Genomic DNA, 14361 nt, shown 5'->3' with positions numbered 1-14361 from the left:
TGAAGTCACAGACACAGAATTGGGATAGACACAGACACAGAATTTCTAGGTTGGAAGAGACCTCAAGATCATCGAGTCCAACCTCCGACCTAACGCTAGCAGTCCCCACTAAACCATATCCCTAAGTTCTACATCTAAACGTCTTTTGAAGATTTCCAGGGATGGTGACTCCACCACTTCCCTGGGCAGCCTGTTCCAATGCCTCACAACCCTTTCAGTGAAGAAGTTCTTCCTAACATCTAACCTAAAACTCCCCTGGCTCAACTTAAGCCCATTCCCCCTCGTCCTGTCAGCAGGCACGTGGGAGAACAGACCAACCCCCACCTCGCTACAGCCTCCCTTGAGGTACCCATAGAGAGCGATAAGGTCGCCCCTGAGCCTCCTCTTCTCCAGGCTGAACAAGCCCAGCTCCCTCAGCCGCTCCTCGTAGGACTTGTTCTCCAGGCCCCTCACCAGCTTTGTCGCCCTTCTCTGGCCCCGCTCAAGCACCTCGATGTCCTTCTTGTAGCGAGGGGCCCAAAACTGAACACAGTACTCGAGGTGCGGCCTCACCAGAGCTGAGTACAGGGGGACGATCACCTCCCTAGCCCTGCTGGTCACACTGTTCCTGATACAAGCCAGGATGCCGTTGGCCTTCTTGGCCACCTGAGCACACTGCTGGCTCATATTCAGCCAACTATCCACCATCACTCCCAGGTCCTTCTCTGCCTGGCAGCTCTCCAACCATTCCTCTCCCAGCCTGTAGCTCTGCTTGGGGTTATTGCGCCCCAGGTGCAGGACCCAGCACTTGGCCTTGTTGAACTTCATGCAGTTGACCTCAGCCTATTGGTCCAGCCTATCCAGATCCTCCTGCAGAGCTTTCCTACCCTCAAGCAGATCCACACATGCGCATAGCTTGGTGTCATATGCAAACTTACTGACGGTGCACTCAATGCCCTCGTCCAGATCATCGATGAAGATATTAAAGAGGACCGGCCCCAGCACCGAGCCCTGGGGGACGCCACTAGTGACTGGCCTCCAACTGGACTTGGCTCCATTCACCACGACTCTTTGGGCCCGGCTATCCAGCCAGTTTCTAACCCAACGAAGCGTGAGCCAGTCCAAGCCTAGGGCAGCCAGTTTCTTGAGGAGAATGCTGTGGGAGACGGTGTCAAAAGCCTTGCTGAAGTCAAGGTAGACCACATCCACAGCCTTTCCCTCATCCACCCAGCGCGTCACTTTGTCATAGAAGGAGATCAGGTTCGTCAAGCATGACCTGCCTTACATAAAGCCATGCTGACTGGGCCTGATCACCTGCTTGCCCTGCAAGTGCTGCGTGATGACTCTCAGGAGGATCTGCTCCATGAGCTTCCCTGGCACTGAGGTCAAACTGACAGGCCTGTAGTTTCCCGGGTCAGTCCTCCGGCCCTTCTTGTAGATGGGTGTCACATTTGCTAGCCACCAGTCAACTGGGACCTCCCCCGATAGCCAGGACTGCTGATAAATGATGGATAGTGGCTTGGCCAGCTCCTCTGCCAGTTCTCTCAGTACCCTTGGGTGGATCCCATCCGGCCCCATCGACTTGTGCACATCTAAGTGCCGTAGCAGGTCACCAACCAGTTCTTCATGGATAGTGAGGGCCACATCCTGCTCCCCATCCCCTTCCACCAGCTCAGGGTACTGAGTATCCAGAGAACAACCGGTATTGCCGCTAAAGACTGAGGCAAAGAAGGCATTGAGCACCACTGCCTTTTCCTCATCTCTTGTAACTAAGTTTCCCCCCGCATCCAGTAAAGGATGGAGATTCTCCTTAGTCCTCCTTTTTATGTTGATGTATTTATAGAAACGTTTTTTGTTATCTTTAACGGCAGTAGCCAGATTGAGCTCCAGATGAGATTTAGCCTTCCTAATTTTGTCCCTGCACAGCCTCACTACATCCTTAAAGTCCTCCCTAGTGGCCTACCCACTTTTCCAAAGCTTATAAACCCTCTTTTTTCTCCTAAGATCAAGCCACAATTCTCTGTTGAGCCAGGCCGGTCTTCTTCCCCGCCAGCTCATCTTTGGGCACTTGGGGACAGACCGTTCCTGCGCCATTAAGATTTCCCTCTTGAAGAGCGCCCAGCCTTCCTGGACCCCTCTGCCCTTCAGAACCGCCTCCCAAGGGACTCCACCAACTAGTGTCCTGAGCAGCTCAAAGTCAGCCCTCCGAAAGTCCAATACAGTGGTTTTACTGGTCCCCTTCCTGGCCTCGCCAAGAATAGTGAACTCCACCATTGCGTGGTCACTCTGCCCAAGACAGCTCCCGACAATCACATCCTCCACCAGTCCTTCTCTGTTTGTGAAGAGAAGGTCTAGCAGGGCACCACCCCTGGTAGGTTCACTAACCAGCTGCGTCAGGAAGCTATCTTCCACGCTCTCCAGAAACCTCCTAGACTGCTTTCTCAGGGCTGTGTTGTGCTTCCAGGATATGTCAGGGAAGTTGAAGTCCCCCACGAGTACAAGAGCTGACGATTTTGCTACTTCTGTCAGCTGCCTGTAGAGTTCCTCATCCGTCTCCTCATCCTGGTTCGGCGGTCTATAGCAGACCCCGACCAGGACACTAGCCTTGTTGTCCCTGCCGATCCTAACCCAAAGGGACTCGACCTTGTCGTTCCCAGCCTCGAGTTCTACAACCTCGAAAGACTCTCTAATATAGAGAGCCACACCACCACCCCTTCTATGCTGCCTGTCCCTTCTATAGAGCTTATAGCCAGGCATTGCAGCACTCCAGTCATGAGACTGGTCCCACCACGTCTCCGTGATGGCAATCAAGTTGTAGCCTGCCTGCCGCACGATGGCTTCCAGCTCCTCCTGTTTGTTACCCATGCTGCGTGCATTGGTGTAGACGCACTTCAGCTGGGCCATTGCCTTATCCTTCGGCCTTGCCATCGTTCCCCCTGGCACAGCCCCAACAATCCTAGCTTCAGCCCCGTCCACATTTTCATCCACATTTTTAAATTTTTACATGATTCTACTTCCCAAATTTAAAATAGAAATTTTTATTGAGCATTTCACTCTGATTTTTATGTGTTTCTAGTGTTGTTATCATTACCATCTCCACCTGATGATGATAAAAATGTTGAAATGTTGCTAGATTTTGTTCCAATATGGTTAAAAGGCTTTTTTTTTTTTTTTTTTTTTTTTTTTGGGTGTGTGTGTGTGTGTGTATGTGTGTGTCTTTTGCTCTAACAATAATTGTTTTTCCCCAACATATTTATTATCCCTTGTCACTCCTATATGCCTCATAACTTCTAATCTACTTTAATTTCCATTTTATTTTTTCCTCGGTCTTCTATTTCTAATTGCTTTCTTATTGCTGCCTTAGCTTTTCCACTGAAAAGAGAATGGGCTTCTAGCCAAAGATGATTAGTATATACATGGCAGTGAAAAAATTAAGGCAACTTAGAGACTAAGAGGAAAACTGACATGAATAAGTTAAATTCAGGAGTGTCATCTGTACAATAACAAATCAAATAGCCTGAAATCGGTAAAGATTTATTTGTCAAGACTGGAGAAAAAGGAACACCTGAAATGGAGATGTGTGTGTATGAATGTCAAGGAAAGCCCATGCCTAGTTTGAATAAAAGGAGACAAATCTGGTGGCAAAGAAAGATCTGAAATTCCTAGCAAAGTGGTGGTTGCTGAAGCTGTGCTTGCAGTGAGCATCATAAATAAAAAGGTGGAGAGAAGACTGGGGAAGAATATGGATTTGTTGATTCAAATAAACTGTCTTTAAGATTCACTGGTTTGCTGGGTTATTCAGCGGGTGGTGAGGAATTGGCACGAGCTGCCCGGAGAAGCTGTGGATGCCCCATCCCTGGAGGTGTTCAAGGACAGGCTGGATGGGGCAATCTGATCTAGTGGGAGGTATCTCTGCTCATGGCAGAGGGGTTGGAACTTTCATGATCTTTAAGGTCCCTTCCAACCCAAGTCATTCCATGATTCTATGATTCCTACACACACACACACACATACACACACACACACACACAAATAAATAAAAAATTAGTCTGTACCCTTGAAAGAGAGGCAAAATGTGATGAAAGTGGGCAGAATGGTGGACAATTTCTGTAGCCAGTGGTGCAAAATTACTCATATGACTAATCTCATTTCATCTCAGTACAGATTAATATGGACAAATTTAGTGATATTGTTACTACATGTTTTAATATTACTGCAGCTAGTTCCCTTCAGACCTATTTAAGCCATGTTGAGGATTTGAAACTCAGAGTGTTAGTGGGCAGAAATGCCCGTTGCATGGTGGCTTTGGCATAAGTCTATATTTAGTGAACCAACACAAGCCTTTCCAGACTGCTGCTGAGGGATACACCAGATCTTACTGAAGCTGTTGCTCAATAGATGAGTAAAATTGCTTACTGATTTACCTCATTTGCTTACTCATTTACTTCTCCATGCCCTCATAGTGTCTAGTCTCAACATGCTGAGTTATACAAGGAAGCTTTTTCCTTTGATGGATAACAAAGTCTCCAGTCTCCTCTGCAAAACTTCTATATATGTAGCAATAAAGATATGAGTCCCTACCAACTCATTTATGCATTTTGTATCAAGGTTGCTATGCCCAAAATGTACATCATTTACATTACTGTTAGAAGTCTGACGTCGGTAATTCTGAGATTACAACTTTCCACAACTTTGTAAGAATGCTGAAATTAGAGGTTAGAATTTAGAATTAAATTCTGAAATGTTATTGCTGGGCCTAAAAAGCACATTGCACAAAGACAATGTGTAGCAAGGTTACTTCCGTTGATGCTGCTCTATTACTTCTGTGCAACAAAGGTTTTAGGGGGATGGATGGTGCCAGGAAAAAATGTAGAGAATGGATTTATGGTCATTTTTTTTTCAGTGATTCATCTCTCAAGATGATTGGCTGCCAAACAATTCTGAGTACAATTTACCTTATAAAGATAACCTAAATGAAGTGGGCAAGTTCAAGTGAATCCACTCTCTTCTGTTCCATTTATCTATAATGAATAGAAACAGGCACTTCTATAAAGCATGTAATAGTGTAGGTGATAAATTTTTTATACTTGGTTTTCTAAGAAAGGATGAATGTCACAGATTTTTGCTTGTTTGTTTGTTTTCTTTGGTCCCAGGCCTCCTATCAGCTACAGAAAGGTACACCTCTGATGGCATAGTGCCATCAGCTGATCTTCATACAGATGTAAAGAGCCAACACTTTTTTCAATGGCAGAGTTGTGTCTATGGTTTGTATAAATAATAGTCTTTCTTCTGAAATATAATACATTATAGCAACTGGACTGCAGAAAACTTCAGGTTTGCATTTAGCCTTTGATAAAGATCTCTCCTGTTATTTAATTTTTAAAAAGGCTGAAACACACAATGTAAACATATTTTATATCAAAACATGTCAATGAAACATAGCTCAGTAATTCAGCTTATTTCTTATTCTGTATGGCAGCAACATTTTGTTGTACCTTGGATTAATTTCTTTCTACTTCCATAGTGCAGTATATTTAAAACTGGATCCTCCCTGAATTGTTTTGAAAATTATTATTTACTAATCATGACAACAAAAACGCTATCACATTAGCATATCTTGGAGTTAAAAATAGAAGTGATGGAAAGCTAATTCAGCCAGCATGTGCATTATTTCTCTCAGCATCATGTAATTCAATCCACTGAAAATGAAGATACATTGCTCTTAAAGCAGCATCAGGCAATATTTTGGTCAAGTTGACCCTATCCATAATGTACTGCTAAGGAAAAAAAAAAAAAAAAAAAGAGTTTCTTAAGAGGTATTAATTGCTGTAAACTTTGAGGCCTTTTAGAAGTTATATTGGAGAACATCAGGGTAAAATGACTTAGTCCTCACTTGTCATGATAATGAAATTGTGGAACATTGCTTTAATTTTGCCTCATTTTATGTGCACGTTATAGAATGATAATGTATCCTGGTAGGCAAATATTCTTCATGCAATCAAGTTGCTATAAAGGTGACTATTTGATTTGAAAATATGAAGATAAATCTTCATAGTGATATTATGTCATGAAAGCAAATGACATTTGTTTTAGGTGAAGCGTGTGAAGGAATGAAAATAAGATAATCACTACACTTTTTTAGAACAGGATGGGTTTTGTTCATGAGAAATATTCCACAGAAAAGTGATGGGTCTTGATAAGCTTGGGCTTCCAATTCAGCTGAGGATATATCATTTAAGTTTTAGAATAAATCCATCTAGAGGAAGTAAATTTGCATTATCTTATCAGTATTTCTTTGTGTTAAGTGAGGTTAATAATGCTTTGAGTTGGTGAAGCAACTGATTATGGGAGCAGTTCTTGATATGAAAAAAATACTATTTTAATTCTACTTTTATATGCAGATAAGTCTTGATTTTTATTGTTGTCTGATAATTACTTATGTGAATAATTTAACCAGTATTAAGACTTTTTAAGCTTTGTTTAAAATCTGAATTTTTCATACGGAACAATGTTAATGGATTCATTAACAGTTAATGACAAACATTTATTTATTTATTTATTTAACACCTTTTAGCTACTTAAATTATATCCATGTGTGATCTCTGATATTAGGACCTATCTGATTTCTCTAGCCTGTTTAAGTGATACTATGAATAGGAAAAGGGGCGTGGATCTCAGCTGTTATATTTCCCAAACATCCTATTTTTTTTCTTAACATCTAATAAATTCAAAGTTAAAATCAAGATTGGATAGATACTTTTTCCATGATTCCTGTGCACATACATGCACACATATATTTGTCTTGTAGGACATGGCTATAATCACAGTGAGATTTATTATGAGTTCAGACAAACTTTTTGGCATTTTCACTGTGTAAGACACAATGAATGCTAGCAAAATAAAAGCAGGCAATTCAAAGGCAATTAATGTTTTAGCCATTTCTCACCCTACATTCAATTATGGTGTTTCATTTAATGCTCCCTACAATGCCTATCATCCCTATATAAATAAGTTGTTATGCCACAGAGCGTTATAGCAGGCTGCAGACAAGGACATGTACCATCTTTAATCTAAAGAAAGTAATTCTGTCTGATTAAAATGCTGTTCCATTGGTCCTTGACATGCCACATGCAATTTGTAGCACAGCTTTGAAAGAACATGTTGCTTGAGGGAAGGAGATCCATTAAATAATTAAAATATATATTAATAAAGTATCTTTTTGTTTCATGGTAATGTAAACAGTAGGGGGACAGATTGAAGAATGCTTAGATTTTGAAAAAGAGGTGGTAATACACCTAGAAGCTTATATTCTTTCACTGGTACTATAATAATTCACCTTACTTCCCTATTAAAAAGAAGCTGTTACACCTGTAAACTAATTGTGGGCATTATAATCAAATCATTTATCTTCTTACATTGATAACAAGTCCAATTAAGACACATCAGACTATGATGTCTCATTAAAAAATATTCCAATTTTATCTTGGATAACCACAAATGGTTATTTGTTTGATACCAGAAAGCAAAAAGGAGAGATTAAAATAATGTATACCTTATGTCTATATATATAGATAGATAGATACAGATAAATAGAGATATATAGAGATATATATCTCTATATATCTGTATATCTGTATATAGATACAGATATAGATATAGAATGAAGTGAACATGAATTCAAAATATACATTGGAACTTCACTATAGTTATACATCCAGTATACCTTTTATCTATATATCTATATCTATATCTATATCTATATCTATCTATCTATATCTGTATCTATATCTATATATCTATATAGATATCTATATATTTATATTTATATTTATATTTATATATATTTGGAAAATATATATCTGTATATATATATACAGATATATATAGATATATAGATACAGATACAGATATAGATAGAGATAGATATAGATATAGATAAAAGGTATACTGGAAGTATAACTATAGTGAAGTTCCAATATATATTTTGAACTCATGTTCACTTCATTCTGCTCAGTCTTCACGGATCTTATTTACAGTAATTACTTTTCCTGTTGCTATTTTCTTGGACAAATAAATAAGTCTATTGTAAGGCATGTACTGAGAAAACTTAGGATCTTGGGATCTTTGTGCTTGTCCTATGAGGCACCTGTGATTTATTTATTTATTCTAAGAGAAATATCTTTAAAAGAATTATACGGTTTCCTTTAGATGTTGTAGAGAACATTTGTTGTAGAGAACATAATGTTGTTGACATTAGTCTGACAGATTACATTGGCGTTTTTATTAACTAGGTGATTGGACCAGAATTGACTTTGAATTAGTGATAAAGATGAGAATAAAAATGGTAGTCCTGTCTTTGAGATAGAGCCATAGACCCATTAAGCATTTGGCTACGTGGTCTTGCAGCTATGTAAATTTATAGAAAATCTCCAGTGGTTGGTATCATTTTGGTCACACCAGCAGTGTGAGGGAGTTTCACCATCTTTTTTTTTTTTTTTTTTTTTTTTTTTCCCCTTGGAAAACTGGATTCATTTTTAATCTTAGATCTTTGAGAATTAATCATTTGAATAAATATTATTTTTTTGAATGGGCAAACACTATATACAGCATATAAGTATCAGCAGTAGAAGATCAGTATATATTTACTAGTTTTTGTGTATACATTTTAACATTCCTGAAGTCTAAGTTCTCTGGAGAACATAGTCATCTGCATAGTCAGTATTTTGATTTTTCTTCTTTATAATATCAGTATCAATAATAATCATCATAATATAATATATCATAATATATCATAATATATCATCATAATATGATATAATAATACCAATAATAATATAATATAATCATATCAATAATATTCATCATAATATGCTACATTGTTGTCTTCAGTCCTGTCTTTCAGTAACATTAGGATTTTTAATGAGAAAACCTTCCTTTATTCTTCATCTAGAATACTTGGAAAACTTTACTTTTTGAAAAATTTTCACTTGTATCTTGGAAAATGGGATGAAAATTGACCTCCTGGGCTACTTCCAGGGCCAGTTCCCTGCAGTTTCAGACAATCACACACTATATTGCATTTGCTTAGCTGATCAACTTCAGATTGTGTGTTCAGTTTGTATTCCAGAACTCCAATGCATTGTATGTTAGAAATCTTTATTAGTTCTGTATATTTTATGCCTTTGTTTGTTTGTTTGTTTTCTCCCAACACTCTCTTATTTTAAGTATCTCCTTTCAATGAGGTGTATTTATCCTCCTGCTTGCTAATGTAATTATGGAAAGCAGTTGTGTCTCTTGCCTTGATTTGTCAGCTTGTTTTGTAAGGTTATCCCTTCATGCCTCTTCTCAGTCTAGGTAATTTTTGATTATTCCTGTAATTGAACTTTTTTTTTTTTTTTAAGTGAAGGACTAATTCTGCACAAATTATCTGTAATGCAGTTTCACCAGTGCTTTGGACAATGGAGATCCTGCTTGGGATACTCTCAGTTCATATTTGCTTCTTATCTAAGTGGCATTGTTTGTTGATAGTAAGTTTCTCTCCTCTGTCATCATAAGGGGTTTCCAGAAATAGGTTGTGAATGACCAGGGTTTTGAGGATTTCAAACTTGAAAAGGCTTGCATACATTCTGCCTAAATTTCATTATATATGTTTGGATAGGACTATTTTGGGTTTGAGCCCTAATATCTATGTTTCAAGTCTCCATTCTGAAAAGCCTGAAGACACTCTTTTACACAGCAGAGTTGTTATGGACAGAAATTCATTCATGACTATGTAGTGCTTGAAAGTGACAAAACAAAGATGTACAGATGAAATCGGAGCCAGAAGCAAACAGGAAACATTTTTCTCCTACTGTCCCTGTCATTTCTGGACACTCAGTCTGTCAAGCAGTTGCCAGGTAGTGGGTTCAATTCTTTATTTTCCTTTTGCTCTGTCCTCTTCAGTGAAACCCATGATAATTTTGTTTTGCCCTTAAAGGCTCATTGTTTCCTAATCAAGGTTCTTATCTGGCATTTTATTTCCTACCAAAAATTCTTGCTAAAGGGAAAGCTAAAAGGAAGTCAGATAAGAGAAACGTGACTATCGAGGATACACTCTCCATACATCTCTCCTGATATGCTGGAACACATTGATTCTCAACAATTATTGATTGCCTTTCTTACAAAAAGTTAAGAAATTCCCCTGTAAAGCACTAAGGATATTGTCTCTTCACCACAACATGTTAACATTAAGCATCAGCATAGTCCCCTCTTCAGTGGGAATATATGAAAACATAAAATAAAGCCAGTATTTTAATGCTGTGCTGATGCACAACACCTGGCAGAATTTTCACAATACTGTGATCTATTTCTTTACGTGACCCTTTGCAAAATTCACATCCAACCATAAAATAAACACGTCAGTGTTACTGCGTATCTCTTAATGGATATCAATTAATCTAGGTATCATTTAGCATTTGGTATTAGTTCTATTAAATATGCAGATTTATTAATATTTCACTGCATCATTTAGTTGGATGTTTAAAAAAAGATTTTATGAATCTATTATTTAAATGAGATAAAGGATTATATGGTTCTTTATGCAGAAAATATATCTCATCTCTCTTACTTTATTATCTCATTTGGTTTTAGATGAAGGATGTCGGATTGCATAATGAGGGAACGAGATCTCATTTTCACCAAGGCTGCTCAAACTTAATGCATGGTCTTCAAGCTTCACTGTTCTTCTAAAGTAATAAGACTCTATATGTCATACTTTTTTTGCTTGCAAAATGTGGAGTAGCGCATTGTGAAGTTTCTAATTCCATGGTGATCAACTGCCTGTGACATTATTAATTGAAAAGGCTACAGTATATTATCACTTTCTGGGTTACTGTTTTTTCATCCTTTTAATATGCATGGCTTTGTTCCTTCAGGGCTTTCTGAAGACAGAAGAGTGTGGTCAAAGAATATCTAGCAATTATGCATCAGTGATGTTCTCTTATGTACACGATGTACATTTCAGATGCTTTCTGAAAACATAAAAACAAGCATGAATGCATTTCAGAGGTAAAGGAGAGTCAGCAGCCAAATAACTTTTTAATATTATTTGGTTTAAAACTGACTGCAGAACAACTCTGATGATCATCTTCCATCCTCAGATTCTCCAAGGTTCTTATTAGAAGACCCAATGATTTTTGTTACTCTGAGATACCCAGGGTAGGTCTGATGATTCAAAATTCATCATAAATCATACATCACAAATCAAATGGACTAGTTCCATTTGTTGGTCTAAGTCTAATTGAATACTATGAAATAGTCTAAGTCTAATAAAATCTAAGATATCAGCTGAAATCTGGAAGAGAGACAAGAAAAATGTTCTAATTTTCTTGCTTTACTCTCTGGGTCAAGGCCAGCAATGTTCAATCTCACATGCACAGGTAAGTCCAAATGAAAAGAGTACAGTTTGCAATAAACTTTGATGACGTTTATGAATTTTACTTTGCCACAGGAATGCGAAGCCAAGATGTTTAAAGACTATCCAGCCACAATTCATGGAATTATAATTTGAGTATAAACTATGACAATTTGTGAGGGTTCATAGACATAGAAAAATAATTTCTAAAATGTAAGACCAGTGTAACAGCACTTGCTAAATAACTACTGGGAAGTTAGGCTTTCTGATATCTCTCTTCTCCCATTTTCAAAGGAAGAGGAGCCAGTTAGGCTTTCCTACAGGTATTGCTGAAGACCTGCAGGAAGGAGAAGCATGATCAAGAGCTAAAGTGAGATCATAATTGCTGCGAGGTATGGGTATATCAAGAAAGTATAATATTGCTTAAAAGAGAAATTGGCAGGTATGGAAAAATGGAACTGTCCGCTTTATCTCAAAACATTTCACATAATTAATTCAATACATTTGTAAACTCACTGCTAGGTTTGGTGCAAAAAAAATCATCATGAATTATCCCTTAATTTTTTGCTGTGCTATTATTAAAGTTGGATGTCATGTATATTGAGGTGGCTAACCACGGAACACTTAGCTTATTTTTTGTTGATTCCAGAGACTTTATTTCATTTCATATCTGTAAAAACATTCTTCCCATACTGTCAACTCAGCATTTACGCTTCTGCACTGCCATCTTTGTACTTTTTAAGGTGAAGATACCAAGTAACAGTAAGTTGTTCTCAGTAGGTCACTGCTTACTCTGTAAACAAATAAACTTGAATTGCTATTCTCATATTCAGCAATGAAACAGGTCCAAGTTCCAGAGTCGGATAACAGAGATAATTGTTGTCAAATTTGGAAGCAATACTGCTAGGCTTTAACATATTTTTTTTCTAAAATTAGTAAAGAAACTACTACTGCAGCCTGCAATCAAAGAGAAGATAAATAATCTAAAGGCATGCCATCATGGCAGATCACATTTATTAGGCTATTCTGTCTATGATAGCTCTCCAGATGGTTCCCACAGTTATATTTAATAGCTAACTTAAATGTCAGATAGAAACTTTAAAATGAGCTGCTGAAATCACTAAAGGCAAAATCTCACTTGGTGATGCATACAGCAATTGTCATTCCAATATGGACCTTTATTGCTACTGTTATATTGTTTCCAAATATTGAATGGCATGAACAGAAACTTCTATGAGCATTACTCAAACAATAATCAAATACTTATTATTTTATGAATAGTTATTTTGCAGGAAGTATTGTTATGTTAGTGAGTCTGCCATTGAAATATGAATGATTTAACCCTCACAAAATGCTTTTGATGCATGCTCCAAAATTATCTGATCCTACCTTCCATCAGGCCTCTCTAGAAGAGAGAAGTTGAGTGTCATTTTTAAGATCCTGAAATAGGAAAAAAAAAAAAGAAAAAAAAAAGCCCTGAGCTATTAGCCCAATCTTTTGGTAGATATGTATAGATAAAATGACCTTTATAACATAGAAATATGAAAGTCTGTGAAATGGAATTACCAAATCTGTGATTCTGTGATTCAATCTGAGCTAAGGGTTCCAACATACAAAACTGCATTATAACTCTATCCAGATTTTCTTCTTGGCGTGTCTGGAGTATACTCCAGACACGTCATTGAAGGTGTACATAGGAGAAGCAATATGGGTATGAAAACGACTCATCAGAATTGGCTTTTTGACCACTAGAAAGAAACGACAAATTAGGAAACTGACATAAAGAATATGCATTGTAAATGTCCATAACCTTGTAGCATACCTATTTAACTAACCTGATGTCAAATTCTTTTTAAAGACTCTCCAGATATCTTTATTCCCTTAAATAAATATGAAAGTTTTAGGAAAAGAATTTTAATTCATTTATACTCGTTTCTCATTTATTTTTTTCAGTTGTCTGATCTGACATCATCCACACTGTTTAGAATTTCACACGGCTCATTTATGTTGTATCTTCACATCTACTTTCATAGGCTAGAGATAAAAAATAGACATTCAGAGGGCTCTTAAAATCCAAACTGGTCAGCCTGGATCAATAAAGTAAAGCTAATTCAGACCTGTTCAGGTTATTCCCCATTGCCAAAAGTGTTGTCTTCTTTCTATCTTTGTCCTATTTTTATTTATTTATGTATTAATGTATTTATTTATGTATAAATGTATTTATTTATGTAAATAAATTTATTTATTTAATTTATACAAAAGAGGAACGTATCAATCTTTAAAATGTACAGATGCCATTTTTGTTCTTCAAATTTCAGCCTTGTGGTAAAATGTGTTATTTTGTAACAATAGCCCATAAGACCTTCAATACTGAAACTCAGCTGACATGATTACTAATGCATTACCAAAACTTAAATTGATATAAAACAAAAACCATTCTATTTCAGTGGTTATGCCTGTATTCAAAAACACCAAAGGTAAATCGTATTATTATTGTTTCTCTAAAGTTTTTTCACAACTTTCCCTTGTTATAAATTATATATATTTCTGCTTTAAAAATTCAAGGTTAGCCATTTTATTGTTTTGATTGGTAAGTTGTTCTTGTCCATAATGACTACATGAGCATGTTAGTATGCTCATGTAGTCATTATGCTCAAAAATAATTTCTAGGAGTTATGAGAATAACTCCTATAAAAATATGCATTTTAGAATGCATCTTCAAATTTAGTGGAGTCAGTATTATCCAATGCAAACAACAGAATATAATATAAAAATATGCTAGAAAGAATATTAGAAAAGGAGAGCCCTTGGATTATGAAAGCATTGTTCTTATATCTCATGAAGACTGTAAGAGAATAAGCATTCTTAAGATGAATTTCTATACCAGCACACTCAACTTGAGATCTTCAGATTCAACTGTTCTTCTCTGTTCTGCATCACATGGAATCTGTTCACATTGTTGTTTTGGATAAGTCATGTTCTGCATTTAG

The sequence above is a fragment of the Aythya marila genome (assembly GCF_965140915.1).
Source record: "Aythya marila genome assembly, chromosome: 2".
Taxonomy (NCBI): Eukaryota; Metazoa; Chordata; class Aves; order Anseriformes; family Anatidae; genus Aythya; species Aythya marila.
The sequence above is the reverse complement of the archived record's forward strand: the minus strand, read 5'-3'. Positions refer to the sequence as shown.